At 40.9% G+C, this 22,210-nt stretch overlaps 1 pseudogene across 1 annotated transcript; it reads right to left on the minus strand.

Annotated features, from left to right (window-relative positions):
* Window positions 1-396: 396 nt before the first annotated feature.
* Window positions 397-1,927, minus strand: LOC308533109 (la-related protein 1B-like; annotated as a pseudogene). The gene is made up of 3 exons: window positions 1,728-1,927; window positions 1,393-1,591; window positions 397-1,044 (listed from the first exon to the last, which is right to left on the minus strand). The product of its transcript is annotated as a la-related protein 1B-like (transcript).
* Window positions 1,928-22,210: the final 20,283 nt, after the last annotated feature.

The following is a 22,210-nucleotide window of genomic DNA, read 5'->3' on the forward strand; positions in this document are numbered from 1 at the left end:
CGCCTCTCTGTTTCTACTTTATTGATCTGGACACAAGTGCATAAGTCTAAAGGGGAAAGACCAAATCTTGTAATATTTCCAGAATGAAAATTAACTTTTCCACTGTGAATAAAAAGTAGCACGTGCAGCCCAGGTTATTTGCACACAAATGGGCAGCTCCTATAAAAACAACAGCAGTCCTCTGGTCTGTCTCTCACCATCATCATCACCTGGGTGTTTAGCTACACTGTAGTGTTGACACAACATCCTCCACAGGAGTTGGGAGTAGACATGCTTGCAAAGAAGTAACTCTGGTCGCTTTCATTTCTGCAGCACGATTTGTTGCAATATTTATAATGACATTTCAGTGAGTCACCTATTCCTTTGCATAGTCCCATCAAATGACATCCAAGAGCTTCAGTAGATCATTACCCTGACTGCATGTGAATAAAAGGCTTGGCCTGGTACAAACTCTGGGCAGTCAATCAGTTGAGAGAAGTCTGTTTGTGGCACCCCATTTGGAGGAGGGCCTGGAATTGGCCATTTTCCTGGTTCTATCTTTTTCTCATTTTCTTGTCCACAATTTCCACTTCTGTGCTATCTTTCAGTGCCTCTAAAATGAGATTAAGGTTTGTAGTGAGAGCCTGAACACAGTGGAAACCAGCAATCAGGGAAATAGGCAAGAAACCTTGTTCATCCATCTTGCTCCTAAGAAAGAAGTCCCGTTCTGAATTTTCTATACTGAAGTAATATTCAACTTGGCGCTTAATATACTCTTTGAGCAATGCTTCTTCCACAGGATATACCTGTATGCCTGTACCATCATCATAGTAATACATCACATTGGTATTAAGTTCTGTTTGAAATGGTTGGTCAGTCCTTTCACCATGTTCTTGATAAAGTATATGAATAATCAAAGTTCAATCGAGAATTTCGTCTTCCTCGTCCTCTTCCCGTCCTCGACCTCTTCCTTGGCCTCTTGAGGAAACTCGGGTGTTAACACCTTCACTTCTCGCACTGGAAACTTCATCTTGATCATCTCTGTTTTCTCTATCACGTCTCCAACTTTGTGTATCATTTCTCCTATTGTTATGTGATGATTTATTTTTTCAGATTGACATCTTGAGCTGTTCCCAGATCCTGGTCTTTTTGGTTTTTGTTTTTAATATATTTTATTGATTTTTTACAGATAGGAAGGGAGAGGGATAGAGAGTTAGAAACATCGATGAGAGAGAAACAGCAATCCGCTGCCTCCTGCACACCTGCTACTGGGGATGTGCCCGCAACCAAAATCGAACCCGGGACCCTTCAGTCCGCAGGCCGACGTTCTATCCACTGAGCCAAACCGGTTAGGGCGATCCCGGTCTTTCTTGACTCTCTGGTCTTACATCATCTAAGTGGAGTGGTACCCACTTGTGCTTATCAGCTTTCCTTCCTTGGTTACTTGACTGAGCTTCATCCTCACACATTTTCACCAGGACCATCTAGTTTTGTTTCCCGGGTTTCTTTGCTCTCACTGTTATTTCCCTTTTCCTTTTTTATTTTGTAGCTTCTTATTTCCTTGGTGGATGACACTCTTGACACTTGTTGGGGTTCTTGGTCTTGAGTTTTCCTGCTTTTATAATTTTTGGGGAACTGAGCTCTGCTTCTAGGGATTCCAGTGGGGGTAGGTGCTGAGGCGGCTTTTTGATCCAAGGGTTCTCCTTAGGCAGTGGCAGCAGCTTTTCTTCGGAGCCCCCCACCCCCACCCCCGCTCCCTGTGCGCCAGGTGCAGCGCCAGAGTCCTCCCTGCACGGCTGCCTTGGGCTCCAGCAACGGCTCTCCCCGCGCCCCACGCTGGTGGCGGCCCGCTCCTCCTTCGCCGCCTGCTTGCCCTCCTATTTGGGTGCAGCCGCATGGGCAGCTCTTCCTGAGAGTGAGTGGCAGGCACCAGATCAGGAGCAGACATGGTCCCCTTGCCCCAGCCGTGGGAGGCCCGGGGCCAGGGAGTCCGGCTGCCCTCTCTCTGCAGAGACACCCACTCAGATTTCCTTCTTTATGGTTGAGTAGTATTCCTTTGTGTAAATGTACCACAGCTTTTTTATCCACTCATCTATTGATGGACACTTGGACTATTTCCAAATCTTGGCCATTGTAAATAATGCTGTAGTGAGCATAGGGATGCATTACTTATGCATGTCTTATAATTGTCATGGTATTCTCAGCTAGAAGCTTGAGTTCAAACACACACGGACCTTACATTTTTCTCCCACTCTTGTTGCTATTCAGCTTCCTCATGACATTATGTTGTTACCATTTTGTTGCTGTCTATACGCAACAGGATGTCAGGATGGTACTTGATACATTGACTAGTCAACTCATACATCCAGGTTCAAATTTTACCACATCTGTATTTGTGGTATCTCATGTTTATTGTCATAACTAGTGACCTGGTGCATGAAATTCATGCACATTAAAAGGGAATTAATTAGAGGAAATATTTTAATATTGCTATTTGCCCTTTATAATAGAAGTGTCAGGGATGAAAGAAAATTAGTAAAATATATATGAAAATCTTCCTCCTGTCAGAGGAAGCACACCACGGGAACCCGAGTCAAGTCCCCGCCCACCCACATGTGCTTCAAAATCACGCGAGACCCAGACCCGGCCGGCCCCACCCGTATTGGCTAGCCACCTCCGTCAAGCCCCGGTGGGCAGGGGGTGCAGCCTGAGGTCCCTTGTCAAGCCCCACCAGGTGGGGGGCGCAGCCTCAGGTTCCCTGGTCTGGGGCAGGGCAGGTGGCATGCCTTGAGGTCCCTGTTAAGCTCTGCTGGGTGGGGGAGGCATGGCCTCAGGTCCCCTGGCCCAGCGTTGGGGCCGGGGGTGTGGCCTGAGGTCCCCCACCCAGTGTCGGTGTGGGGGCATGCCTTGAGGTCCCCTGTCAAGCCCCACCAGGCGGGGGTGCAGCCTCAGGTCCCTGCTGATTGCTCATTACGGTAACTCGGCCTCTGCTGTGGGCGCAGCCATCTTGACTGTTATGGTGTGATGGTCAATTTGCGTATTCCCTCTTTAGTAGATAAGATTCTTATGTTGACATTATCTTAATATATCTGCCATTTTGCAAATGTCATGTTTCACAATATATTTAACTCAAAATTGGATCATTGTAATCAATCTTGTAAATCAATCATGTAAAACTCAAAGTCTAACACAGGCCAAATAAACAAGGTTTAAGTTTATGTGGGCCACAAAAAAAAAAGCTTCAATTTTTTAAAAATATATTTTTATTGATTTCAGAGAGGAAGGGAAAGAGAGACAGAAACATCAATGATGAGAGAATCATTGATTGGCTGCTTTCTGCATGCTTCCCACTGGGGATCGAGCCCACAACCTGGGCATGTGCCCTGACATGAATCGAACCCCAACCTCATGGTTCATAGGTCATCGCTCAACCCACTGAGCCATGCCGGCCAGTCCAAAAGCTTCAATTTTTATAGAAATTTAGGTTTATTTCAATGGAGACATGCTGAATACAAAGGGCTGAAATAAATGAGTAATCATTAACATAAAATAATAGAACATTTTAATAAAAATTAATATTTTTTCTTGAACATTAACTTACCAGATACTGAATAACTGAACAAATTAATAAGCATAACTCAAATAAACCTGTTTTTCTTGTTCTCCGAAAGCAAAATATTTCCTGTTGCACACACCAAACAAGTCAGTCCAAGAGTAATGACGTGGCAATCGGCTGCTAAAATATTCACTCCTGGTATTAGTGGAGAGAAATGGTGCACCTGCGCATAAGGCGCATCAGGGAAATGAATGCAACATGATTATAGTCATCAGGCAGCGAGCATTGTAGTTCATTATTCATAATTATGTATAATAGGATACTGTAAAAAATAAGTTACGAAATTTTTATTAAAGCATTTCTTACATACCGTTGTATTGGCTGGACCACAAAAATATTCACACATCTACTCCTGGATCAAAGAGAAGCCAGGAAAATAAGAATCTGGTTTCCCTGGCCCTGTAGCAGAAAGTGACAAAGAGAGGAGGGTTACAAATGTTTTCATGTTGACAACAGTGTTTGCCACACATCCCAACAGTCTTTATTTTATTTTTTTCCATCACCATTTAATCTCAATAGTCTTTTAATTCCTATCTGGTAAAGGAAATTACTAGCCTTAAATTAAAGAATTCAAGATGTTCTCTCTGTCTGAAATGTTCCCATATCTTCCTACCAAAATCATTTGACTCTTCAAGTCCATTTCCAGTGTCACACTTATTCTCCTCAGTTTGGATAATACTCCCACCCCATCTTCAATTCCTCCTCTTGCTTTAGCCTCCATAGCCTTGTATGCCAGCCTCCAATTCATTCTCCAAAAATCTCACATCAGCTTTGCACACTTGTGTGGCTCTTCATTGCCCTAGGACAGTGATGGCGAACCTTTTGAGCAGCATTTTGAAAAGCCCTAACTTAACTCTGGTGCCGTGTCACATATAGAAATTTTTTGATATTTACAACCATAGTAAAACAAAGACTTATATTTTTGATATTTATTTTATATGTTTAAATGCCATTTAACAAAGAAAAATCAACCAAAAAAATGAGTTCGCATGTCACCTCTGACACGCGTGTCACAGGTTCGCCATCACTGCCCTAGGATGAGGTGTAAAATTTTCAACCTGGCTCACACGTCTGTAGGTGTCCTAGCCCTTGACCTTTGGGTTTCTCTCTGGTCTTGTCTATAGCCATGACCCCCTCACCCCACTCCAGTCATATTGAACTTTGTTCCTCCCATGCACCATTCTCCCTTTCCTTTACTCGCCTTTACACAAACTGTTGTCTTGCCCTGAAAAACTGTTCCTTGCATTTGTTGATGTCTTGACCGACTTCATTTAGCTGAGGGTCATTTCATGCCCTTCTTCAACCATTCTCAGTGTTCTTAGATCACGCAGTGTTTCCCCCTTAGGTGTCATTACCGCACTGGATTATCATTGCTGATGTGATTCTCTGTCGCCCCTCATAGACTCTAAACTGCGTGACAGAGCCTATTGAAGTGCTCTTAGATTCTCTATAAATCTTTTGGGACCAAAGGAATGAATGACTCAAGCTCAGACTGAACTCACCAAGTTTAGCTGAATTAAATAAGAAATAATTAGGAAATAAATAAATGTACTTTTAACAATTTGATATACAAGCACCTTTCATAGAATTGATTTTGGGGATTAAATTATAGGGGGAAAATGGGGATCAAAATGTAATTCATTAAATGTGAGCACTTAATGAAAATTCTGGGAAAGGTGTGTTAACAGCAAAATCCCCAATCTATTTTTGTGATATTCAGCCTACATAACAGACTATTTAAGTGTACTTATTCATTTGATGAAGGCATTCACAAGTGAGGGGGAAAAAATCATTATTCCAGCAACTGTTTGTCATTACAGGTTTGAACTGCCAGAGGCACCAAGCCACCCACAATCTGTATAGCATGAGTCACAAACCAAACGTGTCTTTACTGTGCCTGAATTCCAGTTCCTAATCATAAAGTTAACTATGAACGTGACAACACTTTTAGGTAAAAGAACTGATTATGCAAGGGATATTTCCCCCCACACACATTTGAGTATACTTAGGAAAGAGAGTCATAGACTAAAAGTTGTATTGAAATAAAATAGTTCACTAGTATGTGTTCATATTCTCAATAAGCTCTCAGGCAATAAAAGTTTTTAGAATCATTCTCCCTCCCCCCAAATTTTATATTTCTTGTAAGATAAGGAGCAATTGGGCCTATAGATGGATTATGTTGTGATGCATGATAGGTGCACAAATACTTGTTGACTAAATTAATTTGCTCAAATAGATATAGATTCTAATCCCAGCTTGAGCTGCATGAGAGTAGGTAAATCACTTAACCTAACATTATACTATAATTAATATGTAAGTTATGTGATATATTAGAAAGTGATATTTTCACCCTGGCCAGGTAGCTCAGTTGGTTAGAGTGTGATACCCATAGGTCAAGGTTGCAGGTTCTCTCTTCAGTCAGGACACATACAAGAAGCAATCAGTAAATGCATAAATAGTAGAACAATAAATCGATGTTTCTCTCTCTCAAATCAATTTAAAAAAAAGTGATTTTTTTTTAAAGAAAGGTGTAAACCAAGATTGAGGAGATCAAGAGTAGGGATGGATGCTTATGTGAGTGCATATGCTTGACATATATGAGCCTTCAATGAAATATTACCATTATTATTCCTTTGTTTCTCATATGTAAATGAAAACATTTGGTTCACTGATTCCTAGTGCTTGAAAAATATTTGTGTTCCATTTCAGGATTTTGTGATTTTGCTCTTGCAGATTCCTTGGGGTTCTTCTAAGTTTCAAAAAGTTATTGTACTTCTGTGTTGTTTAAGATTTTTTTTTTTTATGTTGTGATTTCTATAAAACAGACTTTAATGATGTGGGGAATATTAAATTGATTTTTAAAATACACTTAATTGTTTTAAAAAAGCAAACTCAAAATAAAAATTTTAGTCTATTTAAAAATATGTAATAGTATCAGATAATATTTTCCTGTCAGGCCAATTTCCTTTTTTAAAAAAATACACGTTTATTGATTTTAGAGAGGAAGGAAGAGGGAGATAGAACTATACACATCAATGATGAGAGAGAATCTTGGATCGGCTGTCTCCTGCACACCCCACATGGGATCGAGACCGCAACCTGGGCATGTGGTGACCAGGAATTAAGCCATAACCTTCTGGTTCATAGGTCGATGCTCAACCACTGAGCCACACTGGCTGGGCAGGCCAATTTCCTTTAAATCTTATCTTCATGGTAACTGATTCATGATTGTTTCTTTTCCAGTTCTTTTTATTTCAAGAAAAACTGATTTTAAATATGATAATGTTACATGCAATAAACATCAATTATTCAAGAAAAATGATCTGATGTATAGTAATATTACATGCAATGAAGATTAATATTTTAAGAATAAAAAGATTTTAAGTATAATAATATTACCAAAACTGTACTAACATAGTATGATATCACAAAAGTTGTAGGAAATATTAAAAACCTGCAAATAACAGGATTACTTCTATTATATTCTAGAATATTTTTTTCTGTCTGGCTCTATTTTTGTTCATCAGATTATGTTGTTCATTATATTCCACAAATGAGTGAGATCATATGATATTTATCTTTCTCTGACTGGCTTATTTCGCTTAGCATGATGCTTTCAAAGTCTATTTTGTCGGATATGAGTATTGCTACTCCAGCTTTGTTTTTTTTTCCATTTGCATGGAAAAATTTTTCCCATCCCTTCACTTTCTTTCTTTCTTTTTCTTTCTGTTCATCAGATTTTTTATTCACTTGATTTTTAGATTCACTTGTTGATAGATATGTATTTGCTGTTCATAATTTTTATCTTTACCTTTTTCTTCTTCTTCCTCTTCTTAAAGAATACCTTTCAGCATTTCATATAATGCTTGTTTGGTGGTGGTGAACTCCTTTAGCTTTTTCTTATCTGACCTTCAATTCTGAATAATAGCTTTGCTGGATAAAGTAATCTTGGTTGTAGGTTCTTGGTATTCATCACTTTGAATATTTCTTGCCACTCTCTTCTGGCCTGCATAGTTTCTGTTGAGAAATCAGCTGACAGTTGTATGGGTACTCCCTTGTAGGTAACTGAGTTTCTTTCTCTTGCTGCTTTTAAGATTCTCTCTTTGTCTTTTGCTCTTGGCATTTTAATTATGATGTGTCTTGGTGTGGTCCTCTTTGGATTCCTTTTGTTTGGGGTTCTCTGCGCTTCCTGGTCTTGTAAGTCTATTTCTTTCACCAGGTAGGGGAAGTTTTCTGTCATTATTTCTTCAAATAGGTTTTCAATATCTTGCCCTCTCTCATCTTCTGGCACCCCTATAATTTGGATGTTGATACGCTTGAAGTTGTCCCAGAGGCTCCTTATACTATCTTCATATTTTTGGATTCTTTTTTCTTTTTGCTTTTCCGGTTGGGTATTTTTTGTTTCTTCATATTTCAAATCTTTGACTTGATTCTTGGGATCCTCTTGTCTGCTGTTGGATCTCTGTATATTATTTTTTATTTCAGTCAGTGTATGCTTAATTTCTAGTTGGTCCTTTTTCATATCCTCCAGGGTCTCACTAAATTTATCAGCGGGTTCCAGAAAATTCTTGAAAAACCTTATAATCGTGGTTTTGAACTCTATTTCCAGTCATTTGCTTTCCTCCATTCCTGTCATTTGTGACCTGTTTCTTTGTCTCTGCATTTTTTATGCTTCCCTGTGTTGGTAGAGTGGCTTTCTCTGCTAGGTGTCCTATAGGGCCCAGTGGCTCAGCTGACACTCCCTGGCTGACAGCACCCCACTGCTTTTCACAGCTAAATGTTATGTGGGTACCCTCCACAGTTGGTGCTGTCTGCTGGGGAGTCCAGCTTTGGGATTAGATCCTAGAGTTCTCAGTGGCTTCCCCCCATAGCTGAGATATCTCTCCAGGACTTCACTTGCCATTTGTGGGTGCCAAGCCAGCCCTTTCGTGCCTCTGCCCCTTCTACCAGTCTCTTTGCAGACTCCACCTTCAGTCCTTGGGTATCAGGGTTCTCTCCTGTGAGTTTTCCATTAATTATTCAGGGAGCCTTTCCATATTTCAGTTGTAATTCCAGCTTGTTCCTGGAAGCATGTCCGTGCAGCATCCTCCTACTCTGCTGCCATTTTTAATCCAAAAAAAGGAACGCTTACCATTTGCAACAACATGAATGGACCTGGAGAGCATTATGCTTGATTCATGATTGTTTCAAGTTTTCCAATAAATACTGGCACACGGCTCCATTCTAACAGATTCCTGTTTGAAATTGACACATTATCATCATTGTCTTGGAAACAAACATTTGCAGGACATGTGTTAGGTCTGTCTCCAAAGATTGTTGAGTGTTATTAAAAGTAGGTTTTCTTCATTGCTATACATTGCAAACTAGAATTCAGACTGTCAGTCCTAGATGAGTTTCTACATGAATATTAATTTTTAAATGAAATGAAAGAAGGAAGAAAAAAGAGAAGTCCTTAAATGTTTAAATCAGCTTAACCACCTATAGTAGATGACTCAATAAAGTGTATATATAATGCATGCTGTTTCTGTAGCAGTATTACTATTCCTTTCCCTGCACAAGTATCTAAATTCCAGAGGAAAACTAAGATGGCAGCATAGTTCTCCTCCCACAACCACACCAAAACTACAACTAAAAGACAAAATGGCTATCATCCAGAACCATGGGGCCTCATCTGAGCACTTCTAAACCCAAAACAAAGAGGAGGAATCTGCAGATCTCTCTGTAGCTCCTGCTGGGTGGCCTCAGGCAGTGGTTGATTATGCACCTCCTTGGAGATCTAAGAGCTAGTGTACCCAGTGGTCAGAGTGAGACCATACCAGAGTACAACTCTTCACATCCATAAGTGACACACTCAAGAGGCAGACTCAGTGAGCACCAAAGCCCCACTGAAGCAAGTCCTGCCCTATAAGGGTGTCTCCAGCACAGTAGCTCTCCCACTGTAGTTGCAGCTGGTCCCCACAGCCAGTTGGCCTGGAGGTCAATTCCTCCCACTGATACCAGCAGCAATCAAGGATTAACTACAACAAGACTATGCACCCAGCCCACAAAGGGGTGCACCAAAAGTTTCCACCTCAGGTGATTGGGGAGGCTGAGCCACTGGGCCCAATAGGACACCTACCACACAAAGCCACTCTATCAACACAGGGAAGCAGCCAAAATGCAGAGACAAAGAAACATGTCATGAATGAAAGAATGGAGGAAAGCAAACTATGGGATATAGGGATCAAAACTACAGTTATAAGGTTACTCAAAAATCTTCTACAAACCTCTGAGGAACTTAGTGAGACCTTCAAGGATCTTAGTGAGACCTTGAAGGATCTTAGTGAGAATGCCAAAAAAATAAATAAATAAAAATGGAAAAGGACCAGTCAGAAATTATGCATACACTGTCTGAAATAAAGAATATACAGAAATTCAACAGCAGACTAGAGGGTACCAAGAATCAAGTCAAATATTTGAAATATGAGGAAGCAAAAAACACCTATCCTGAAAAGCAAAAAGAAAAAAGAATCCAAAATATGAAGATAGTGTAAGGAGCTTCTGGGACAATTTCAAACATACCAACATCCGAATTACAGGGGTGCCAGAAGAAGAGACAGAGCAAGATATTGAAAACCTGTTTGAAGAAATAATGACAGAAAACTTCCCCTACCTGGTGAAAGAAATAGACTTACAAGTCCAGGAAGCGCAGAGAACCCCAAACAAAAGGAATCCAAAGAGGACCACACCAAGACACATCATAATTAAAATGCCAAGAGCAAAAGACAAAGAGAGAATCTTAAAAACAGCAAGAGAAAAACAGTTAGTTACCTACAAGGGAGTACCCATATGACTGTCAGCTGATTTCTCAACAGAAACTATACAGGCCAGAAGAGAGTGGCAAGAAATATTCAAAGTGATGAATACCAAGAACCTACAACCAAGATTACTCTACCCATCAAAGCTAACATTTAGAATTGAAGGTCAGATAGAGAGCTTCACAGATAAGAAAAAGCTAAAGGAGTTCATCACCACCAAACCAGTTATTATATGAAATGCTGAAAGGTATCCTTTAAGAAGAGGAAGAAGAAGAAAAAGGTAAAGATAAAAATTATCAACAACAAAGTGACAATAAATACATATCTATCAACAAGTGAATCTAAAAATTAAGTCAATAAAAAAAATCTGCTGAACAGAATAAACTGGTGAATATAATAGAAGCAGGGGCATAGAAAGGGAGTGGACTGACAATTCTCATACACCTATGGATGAGGACAGTGAGGGGGGGTAAGGGCAGGGGGTGGGGTGGGAACTGGGTGGAAGGGAACTATGGGGGGGAAGAGGAACATCTGTAATAATCTGAACAATAAAGGTTTATTAAAAAAAGCATCTAAATTACAGCAAAGAAAAATGCACAACAGTCCTAAATGTTGTTATATTCTAATAACCTCCCAATCTTCATCCTCTTCTGTTTATTTTAGTTGCTAAAATTATACTTTCATGAGTTCCAGAAGCTTTTGTAGAAAAAAATCAATAATTTAATATATATGTATCAGTTTCTATTGGCACATTAAAAATTATTCTCTAAGCATAGCAGTTTAAAATAACAAATATTTGTTAATTCACATCATTTCTGAGGATCAGGAATCGGGGAATGACTTAGCTGGGTGAGTCTGGCTCATGGTCTCTCATAAGATAGCAATCAAGTTTTTAGTTGAGGCTGCAGTCAAGCAAAGCTGGAGGATCTACTTCCAAACTCATTCAGATCGTTATTTGCGGACTTCAGGCGCTCACTAGTGACCCGGCAATAACAGGACCATCCCCTGATCAAGTGATCCAAAAAGAGAGTGATGGAAGTTTTATAACCTTACGTCATTCCTGACATGCCACTCCTTCTGCTGTATTCCATTGGTCACACAGGCTAATCCTAGTGCCATGTGGGAGAGGACCATACATGGGTTGAGAACTAGGAGACAGAGATCACTGTGGGGAGGCAGCTTGAAACATTGGTACCATAATATATTCAACTTCTAGTCACCAATCTACCAAGCTGACTGCCAGAGTAGAGTCTATTGACTTTATACCAAACTTCTATTGCTGGAGTACTTAGGCAAACAATTATATATATATATATATATATATATATATATATATATATATATATATATACACATATATATACATATATGTGTATATATATATATTTTTTACCAAGAGACCATCTTTGAATTGACTTTTTCCTTGTTCAAAATTTGTAGTACAACTTTGACATGCTCATCTTTAAATTGTCTGAAAACACTTTTTAAAATAGTCCTAAAGATGAGAAATAAATAAATGTATACTTTTCTGAAGAAACAATTGTCATAAGGGTTATTGGAAAGATGATTTGACCAATGGCATATCTCAGAGATCTAGAACAAATATTCTAAAAACTTACATAGAACCACAAAAGACACTGAATAGCCTCAGCAAGCTTGAGAAAAAAGTACAAAGTTTCAATACTACAAGGCCATAGTAATCAAAACAGCATGGTGTTGGCATAAGAACAGGCATATAAATCAATGGAACAGAATAGAGAGCACAGAAATAAACCCATACCTTAATGGTCAATTAATATTTGACAAAGGAAGCAAGAACATACCGTCTCTTCAAATAAATGGTGTTGGGAAAATTGGACAAATACATGCGAAAAAATTGAACTAGACCACCAACTTACACCACACACAAAATTTAACTCAAAATGGATTAAAGATTAAATGTAAGTTGTGAAAAGGAAACTGGACAACCAATGGGTCTGGACTGTCTGTCACTACTTGAGTCAATTAAGCAGAGATAGGGCCAAAGCATATACAAGCCTTCATTCCAATAATACAGGCAGTATGGGAGAGCAGCAGGTCAGCCATGAAAATCTGCTCTGCCTACTCCCCATAAGCCAGCAGTTTATATTGGGTAGAAGGACAAAGTTTACATGGCGAAGTGGGCAAAAGGAAAAAGTGTGGGTATAATGGTTACAGATGACAGGGTTGTGGGTTTGCAAAGGGCAGGGTGGGTCTCCAGGGACTCCACTGTTTCCCCAACAAGGTTGTTAATCTTTCCATGATAATAGGAAGTTCTTGGATGAGCATGTGCCTCAGAAACATCACAGGGTTTGAACCCAAAGAGACTTTCTCAAGGCTGTGGCACCTGACTGCAATGAGGATCTGCACCTGTGGAGCCCTGCTGCATGCATTGCTTTGACCATTTTTGTTACTCTGGTAATGGTAGGGCTCCCTTAATGTAGAAGTGACCTGGCTGGCTTGTAGCATGGTAAAAGCCCAGAATGCCACCTCCAGGACTATACATGGGATAAATCAAGAGCTGAGCCAGGCTAGGGAGACAGTTCTAGAAAATCGGACAGCAATAGATTATTTGCTGTTGCAGCGTATCCATGGTTGTGAGGAATTTAAAGGAATGTGCTGTTTTTTTGTGTGTGTTTTTAAAAAAATCTGTTTTATTGATTTTTTTTACAGAGAGGAAGGGAGAGGGATAGAGAGTTAGAAACATCGATCAGCTGCCTCCTGCACACCCCGCACTGGGCATGTGCCCTCAACCAAGGTACATGCCCTTGACTGGACTCAAACCCGGGACCCTTCAGTCTGCAGGCCGAGCTCTATCCACTGAGCCAAACCGGTCAGGCAGGAATGTGCTGTTTTAATCTTTCTGACCATTCTCAGTTGGTAGAACATATACCCATGATCCTGCATTAGGTGTACTCCATCCCTGGGAACTGCTTTCAAGACAGAAGCAGATGCAGTCCAGCAGGATGAGGCTTTTTCATCTAAAACTAATTTCATAGATATGAGATGATAGAAATAGCAGTGGGGAAATGTTAGGGACAAAACTAGAATATTAGGGACTAGCTATGGTTATGGAAAACAGTAATCATGCTCTGTTAACCATGCTTGCCATGTGTTGGTTAAAGAAAGGACATGCTGACCTGGCTGGGAGTTGTAAGCTCCCAGGACCTGGAAGTCAACCTGGGACCTGGGAGTCAACCTTGGAATGTGGTCCATTTTCATGGAAAGATTAACAACTTTGTTGCTCAGACAATGGAGTCCCACCCCAGCCTCCTACTTCCCCATGCCTGTAATCCCCACTTCCCCATACCTATAATCCACATTGCTCCATGTAATCTTTGTTTTACCCTATGTAAGCAGCTGGATCGTGGGGGGCTGCAGAGCAGATTTTTGTGGATGACCTGCTGCTCCCCCATACTGCTGGCAGTATTGGAATAAATGCTCATATGTGATTCTAATTGGTTGTCAGGTACATTTGGCCATAAGAGGGTAAGCAGTTTGGAGTCATTTTAAAAGAGGAGGAGTACTTACTAGATGTTAAGAGTGAAGGGTTTTTCATGGCTGACCATTTCCTGGAATAAGCTGGTTGATAGGGTGCTTTTTGGAAGTCAAATTATCATCTCATTGCAGTCCTGGGAAGTGGCTGCCATGGCAGGCAGTTTCTCAATTATGTAATATGAAGATTAGAAAAAGTTGGTTCATTCATTTCACTCTGGGGGGAGGGAAAACCTCAAAAACTTTAGTAGATGAAAGCATTGTGTATGAATTATTGAGCATCATGGTATTACTGTGTGTGTTAACTCCATATATTTTGGGGAGAAGATTTTAAAGATAGCCACCATTTTTATCTGTATACAGATATGCATGAAACTTATATATTGCTACAGAGTAAATTCACCAAAATCACACGTTAAGACCAACATCAGTCTTAAATAACTCATCATATGGATGGTAGAGTTTTATGCAGAGCTCCGAGAACAAAAACGGTTTTAGATTTAAGTTGGTAAGCATGCATGGTTCCCAAGCTTCTGGACTAATATATTGTAAAAAGGAATGAAGAGGACCAGGGTAATTTTAAAATATGCTTAGAAAAAATTGGAACCCCTTTAATCTTACATGTGTTTCAAATCGCTGTCATGTGCTTTGCCTAGGTAAAGGAGAATTTTCCATAAAAGAAATCTCAGCCAGAAAATATGCCTGGTAAATCAGTCTTCTCAAAGCTGCTGGAGATAAGGGAAAAAATTACTAATGTAATTGCCCATCTAATTAATTCTGGGCACTATTAACAACAATTATTTTGCTTTTTTTGGCAGGAAGGTTTCTGTTTTAAATTTTTTTTTTATTAATCCTATCTCAACCCATTTGAAGAGGATTCCTTTAGTTGTATAGGCAAGAAAATGTTCTTTGCCTCCTTTATGTAACTTAAGAGTCTTTACTTAAATAAAACGCCTTAAGGAAGAAGAAATTGCAGAGGAGGTAGGAAGAGCGAGACAAGAATAGGGCTAAAAGGACTTGGTTGTAACAGGCATATACGTGAGAACCTTTACAGCCTAAGAGCTTCTGGAGGGTGGGGTGGGGTCATTCTGGGATTAATTATGAAGGGATCCTGTCACCTATGAGCCTGAGCATTTTTTACCCGTGTCTTTGCAACAAAGAGGCTATTGTGCTTCAAAACAAGTTCCAAACAGTGTCAGAGAAGCCAGGCAAAGGGGCCAGAGGGGTGGTTGCTCACTGAAAATTTCGGTAGTATTTTCAAGGTAATTGGCTTAATTACATGCCCAAACGAAGTTGTTGTAATTTTAAGGGAACCACAATTAACAGTGATTTCTCTTACACCTCTGTAATTAGTTCTTTGTTCTTTCGTTCTTGTAACTAGATCTCTGGGAGAATAAATAGGAACTGAAATGTTATGGGTCAAGACTTTGTGAAACAAAAGGTACTCTGGACTCAAGGATGAAATCAGGACTATATAGTCATGCTGGCTATGGTAGGTTAAGAACTAAATAAAATAAATTCTAAGGTGATTAGTTTGTGTTGTATATAGTGCTCCAGATAAGGCAGCTTAGCAGCGGTTAAAGGCAGGGCTTTCGGAGCCAGGCGGCTGGGATTTATTGCTCAACTTTGCCATTAAGTGTGTGATCATAAGTACAATGAATAAGAGCCACCAATGCGTGCTCTGTTTAATAAATACAAAGTATTTACAGTAAGGGATGAAAGCAAAGCTATACTCCATCAACCACTCTATACATGATTTGTATCTTCTTCAATTTTTCCCCCAAGTTATACACACTGGTAGATAATAGACACATACATAATGCCAATAATATTGGTTTCCAATTGAAAGCAATAATTTAATGATTTAATATGGACTGTTCTCTAGGTTAGTACATACAGTTTATCCATGAAAAAGATGACTATAATATTTTTTAATCTTATTAATTATTGGTCTATTTAATGGGCATTTAAGTTTCCATTATTTTGCTCTTTTGTTGGTACAGTGAACATCTTTTCTTTTAAATATATTTTTGTTGATTTTAGAGAGGAAGAGAGAGGTAGAAACATCAATGATGAGAGAGAATCGTTGATCAGCTGCTTCCTGCATGACCTCCAGCAGGGATCCAGCCCGCAACCCGGCCATATGCCCTGACCAGGAATTGAACCATGACCTCTTGGTTCATAGGTTCCACTGAGCTATACCAGCCGGGCCAGTAAACATCTTTGTACATAAATATTAAGGTTGTTATTTCTGTAAACTAGATTTCAAACTGGGCTGATGAATCAGAGAGTATGTATATATTTAATTTAGAATATTTTAGAGATATCATTGACAAATAACATTATAATAGTGTCAAGTGTACAACACAATGAAATAGACAGGAGACAGCTCTTTTTCTCCCTGGCTGCTTGGGGATCAGCTACCCTCATGAATGACACAGTAACTATCCAGACCAGGAAGTTCATGACCAACAGACTAGTTCAGTGGAAACAAATGGTCATTGATGTCCTTCACCCTGGGAAGGCAACAGTACCTAAGACAGAAATCTGGGAGAAAACTAATCAAAATGTACAATGCCACACCAGATGTCATCTTTGTATTTAGATTTAGAACCATATTAGTGATGGCAAGACAACTGGCTTTGGCATGATTTTAGATTCCTTGGATTATGCAAAGAAGAATGAACCCAAAGACATGGCCTATATGAAAAGAAGACCTCAAGAAAACAGCCAAAGGAATGCTAGAACAGAATGAGCAAAGTCATGGGGACTGCAAAGGCCATTGTTGGTGATGACAAAAAGAAGGAGTACAGATTCCTCAGTGAGTTTATCTGTGGTAATTGTGCAGATTTTTCATGAGAGTGTCAATAAAGTCGAAATTTTAAAAAATAGACAGAAGCCCTGACCGGTTTGGCTCAGTGGATAGAGCGTCGGCCTCGGACTCAAGGATCCCAGGTTTGATTCCGGTCAAGGGCATGTACCTTGGTTGCGGGCACATTCCCAATGGGGGAGTGTGCAGGAGGCAGCTAATCGATGTCTCTCTCTCATCGATGTTTCTAACTCTCTATCCCTCTCCCGCCCTCTCTGTAAAAAATCAATAAAATATATTTTTAAAAAAATAGACAGAAGACAGATTAGCAAGAAAAAACCCCCCAAATTTAATGCATACCTATGTATGGGAATCCAGCACATAGGAGAGAGTCAGAGACCCCTCATGAAGGAGAGATTCAGAGATAAAAAGGGAACATGGGTATATGACATTCTGAGGCAATCACATACTTTATAAAGTGTTCTCCCAAAATTTCCAGTACCTACTTGGCACCACACATAGTTATTAAAATATTACTGACTACATTCCCTGTGACTGCAGTATTCTGTAACTACCAATTTGTAGTTCTAATCCCTTCACCTTTTTCACCCAGTGCCCCAAGCCCCCTCTCTTCTGGCAACCATGTCTGTTCTCTGTATCCATGGGTCTGTTTCTGTTTTGTTTGATCATATATATTGTCATTTAGCTTTCACCTATAAGTGGAATCATATGGTATTTATCTTTCTTTGACTGATTTATTTCACTTAGTGTAATACCCTGTAGGTAGGTCCATCCATGCGGTCACAAATGGTAAGATTTTGTTCTTTTTTATGGCTAATATTCCATTGTATAAATGTACACCCACATTTTCATCCACATGTCTATTGATGGGCACATGTCTATTGTGTTGTTTCCATATCTTGGCTATTGTAAATAACACTGCAATGAACATATAGATGTATATATGTTTTCAAATTAGTCTTCTGTATTTCTTTGGCTATATATGCAGAAGTAGAATCACTGGGTCAGAAGGTAGTGCCATTTTTAATTTTTTGAGGACACTCTATAATGTTTTCCACGGAGGCTGCACCAATCTGCATTCCCACCAGCAGTGTACTAGGGTTCCCTTTTCTCCACATCCTCACCAGCACTTGTTGTTTGTTGATTTATTGATGGCAACCATTTTGGTAGGTGTGAAGTGATACCTCATTGTGTGTGTGTGTGTGTGTGTGTGTGTGTGTGTGTGTGTGTGTGTTTTAAGACATGTTTTTATTGATTTCAGGAGAGGCAGAGAGAAATAGAAACATCAATGATAAGAGAGAATCATCGATCAGCTGCCTCCTGCAGCTGTGGGAACTACACCAGAGGTACCTGATAGTCAAGGGCAAATAAAGCACAGAGGCCTTGTTGTCAATATACCAAACTGTCCAAGGCCACTCTGCACCTAGGCTAAGATACCATAAGCAGGTGCATGGACCCACAATGCACTGTGACCTTCTGCAGCCAAAATGATTGATGTCACTGTTGGCAACTGGCCTTCTTTGTCTCTAAGGAGTATAATACATGTTATTTGGCCAGCTGAGAGAGAGAGAAGAAGCAGAGGTGGTAGGCACAGAGAATGTAGCTCCTAAGTGAACAGGAGAGAGGAGAGCTCAGACAGAGCTGAGAGCTGATACTGCTACTATGTAAGGCTAAGAGCTCATAGAGAGCTCAGATATAGCTACCATGTTCACCAGCCCGCGTGCTGGGCAGGGAAGACAGGAGAAGCTGCTGAGCAGAGAGGCTAAAGAAGATGCTGAGGCAGAAAGCTACTATGTGAGGCAGCGTGTGGTTGCTCAGATCATAGCTGTGGGTACAGAGATTAATGTTGCTTTGTGGGAAAGATGTATCTGTTCACCAGCTGGTGTCTGGCTGCCTGCCTGTATGGACTTTGCTGTAAAGGACTGTCTTGCCTGTATAGGACTGTTGTGCCACTGGCTTCTGCAATAAAGACTCATTCTTATATACTCACAACTTCTCATGGCATCTCCGGCTAAGAGCTGGCATCCAAGGAGCTCCAGCCCTAGGCAGGGGAGCTTGGACCCAACATCTGTAACTAGTGAGCAGAGGATAAAGGAGAAACTTGGACTACGTTCCCAACAGTTAGAGAGTGGGCAGGTTTCGAGAAGGACCTGCCCTGGCATAGTCGGGAAGAATTTAGAAGAATGTATGGACTCAGATAAACTCAGAGCAGCAGCCCTGAGCAGCGCTCCTGCTGCCTCTGATACCCGCTACTGGGGATTGACTGAAACCTGGGCATGTGTCCTGATGGGGAATCGAATCGTGACCTCCTGGTTCATGAGTTGATGCTCAACCATTGAGCAACACCAGCCATTTTTATTGTGGTTTTAATTTGCATTTCTCTGATGATTAGTGATGTTGAGAATCTTTTCTTATGTCTATAGGCCACCTAAGTGTCTATTCAGGTCCTCTATTCATGTTTTAATCCGATTGTTTTTTTTTTCTTTCTGGTGTTGAGTTTCAGGCTTCAATTATTTTCTTTATTGATTAAGGTATTACATATGTGTCCTTATCCCCCGATTGCCCCCCCCCTCCCCCCCATGCCCTCACTACCCTGCTGTCTGTGTCCATTGGTTAGGCCTATATGAATGCGTAAAAGTCCTTTGGTTGATCTCTCCCCCTTACCCCCACCCTTCCCTACCTTCCTTCTGAGGTTTGACAGTCTGATCGATGCTTCTCTGCCTCTGGATCTGTTTTTGTTCATCAGTTTATGTTTTTCATTATATTCCACAAGTGAGTGAGATCATGTGATATTTATCTTTCTCTGACTGGCTTATTTCACTTAGCATAATGCTCTCCAGTTCCATCCATGCTGTTGCAAATGGTAAGAATTCCTTTTTTTTTATTGCAGTGTAGTATTCCATTGTGTAGATGTACCACAGTTTTCTTTTTTTTAAAAGTTTTTTTAATATATTTTTTATTGATTAAGATATTGCATATGTGTCCTTATCCCCACGTTACCCCCTACCCCCCCCACTCATGCCCTCACCCCTCCCCCCCCACCCCCCACCCCCCTGTTGTCCGTGTCCATTGGTTAGGCCTATATGCTTGCATATAAGTCCTTTGGTTGATCTTTCCCCCTTACCCCCACCATCCCCTACCTTCCCTCCAAGGCCCGACAGTCCAATCAATGCCTCTCCGTCTCTGGATCAGTCCTTGCTCATCAGTTTATGTTATTACTTATATTCCACAAATGAGTGAGATCCTGTGGTATTTATCCACTCTCCAGTTCCATCCATGCTGGTAAGAGTTCCTTTTTTTTCTTCCTCTTCTTAAAGAATACCTTTCAGCATTTCATATAATGCTGGTTTGGTGGTAATGAACTCCTTTAGCTTTTTCTTATCTGTGAAGCTCTTTATCTGACCTTCTATTCTGAATGATAGCTTTGCTGGATAAAGTAATCTTGGTTGTAGGTTCTTGCTATTCATCACTTTGAATATTTCTTGCCACTCTCTTCTGGCCTGCATGGTTTCTGTTGAGAAATCAGCTGACAGTTGTATGGGTACTTCCTTGTAGGTAACTGACTTTCTTTCTCTTGCTGCTTTTAAGATTCTCACTTTGTCTTTTGCTCTTGGCATTTTAATTATGATGTGTCTTGGTGTGGTCCTCTTTGGGTTCCTTTTGTTTGGGGTTCTCTGCGCTTCCTGGACTTGTAAGTCTATTTCTTTCAGCAGGTAGGGGAAGTTTTCTGTCATTATTTCTTCAAATAGGTTTTCAATATCTTGCCCTCTCTCTTCTTCTGGTACCCCTATAATTCTGATGTTGGTACGCTTGAAGTTGTCCCAGAGGCTCCTTACACTATCTTCATATTTTTGGAATCTTTTTTTTTTTCTTTTTCGGTTGGGTCTTTTTTGTTTCTTCATATTTCAAATCTTTGACTTGATTCTTGGGATCCTCTTGTCTGCTGTTGGATCTCTGTATATTATTCTTTATTTCAGTCAGTGTATGCTTAATTTCTAGTTGGTCCTTTTTCATATACTCGAGGGTCTCACTAGATTTCTTGAGGGTCTCACTAAATGTATCAGCGGTTTCCATAAAATTCTTGAAAAACCTTATAAACGTGGTTTTGAACTCTATATCCAGTGGTTTGCTTTCCTCCATTTCTGTCATTTGTGACCTGTTTCTTTGTCTCCACATTTTGGCTGCTTCCCTGTGTTGATAGAGTGGCTTTCTGTGTTAGGTGTCCTGTAGGGCCCAGTGGCTCAGCCTCCCCAGTTACCTGAGGTGAACACTCTTGGTGCACCCCCTTGTGGGCTTTGTGAACAGTCTTGTTGTAGTTATGCCTTGATTGTTGTAGGATCACTGGGAGGAATTGACCTCCAGGCTAATTGGCAGTGAGAATCGGCTGTGTCTGCAGTGGGAGAACTTCTGTGCTGAAGACACCCTTCTGGGGCAAGACTTGCTTCAGTGGGGCTTTGGTGCTCACTGAGTCTGCCCCCTGGGTGTGTCCCTTATGGATCTGAGGAGTTGTAATCTGGATGGTCCCCCTCTGACCACTGGGTACACTTGCTCTTGGAGGTTACCCAGCAGGAGCTATGGAGAGGACTGCAGATTCCCTGTCCTTTTTTGGAGTTTGGAGGTGCCCTGATGAGGCCCAGCTGTGAAGCAATGCAAGCTGCTGTGGGGCCTTGGGCCTTCTCTTGGAAGTTCTGGGTCTGTGGCCCCCCTGCAGTTTGTTAGGTATTTTTCAGGTTGCAAAGGGCCAGGGCATTCATATGCAAAAGCCTCTGCGGCAGCCTGGTGGGGCGGGGTCTCAGGGAATCAAAGGGCGGAGCAAGGAACTATGGCAGATTCTCAGCCCTGCCCTAAGGGGCCGCGCACGCGTCTCAGTGTCCCAACAATCCAATTGCTGCAAGCACCTCTGAGGGAAAGCCGCCCTCGAGTTCTGAGTTCTGCCCGCTGCCAGACAGTCCAGTTTCTCCCCGTATGAGTCCTGGGTCCCCAGAGACTTCCCAGAACCAGAGTTCAGAGAAGTCTGGAGCCTGTGACTCCCTCCCAATTAAAAAAGACAGCCGCGTCCTCAGGTACCAGCCCCCTTCCGCGCACTCTTGAACCTCCGTACCTTTGCACTTCACTTCCGCAGCTTCTGACCCTCAATGTGCCTTTCTCTTTCCTTCTAGTTGTAGAATTTCCACTCCGCCAGCCTTCCTGCAAGTTTTAGATGATGTCCGTTTTGTCTTTTTATTGCATTTTGAAGTTGTTGTAGGAGGCAGCAATTTCGGTGTTTCCCTATGCCGCCATCTTAGTTTCTCTGATCCACAGTTTTCTAATCCACTCATCTGGTGATGGGCACTTAGGCTGTTTCCAAATCTTAGCTATGGTGAATTGTGCTGCTATGAACACAGGGATGCATATATCCTTTCTGATTGGTGTTTCTAGTTTCTTGGGATATATTCCTAGAAGTGGGATCACCGGGTCAAATGGGAGTTCCATTTT

This window comes from Myotis nattereri (genome assembly GCF_964212035.1).
Source record: "Myotis nattereri genome assembly, chromosome: 1".
NCBI classification, from domain to species: domain Eukaryota; kingdom Metazoa; phylum Chordata; class Mammalia; order Chiroptera; family Vespertilionidae; genus Myotis; species Myotis nattereri.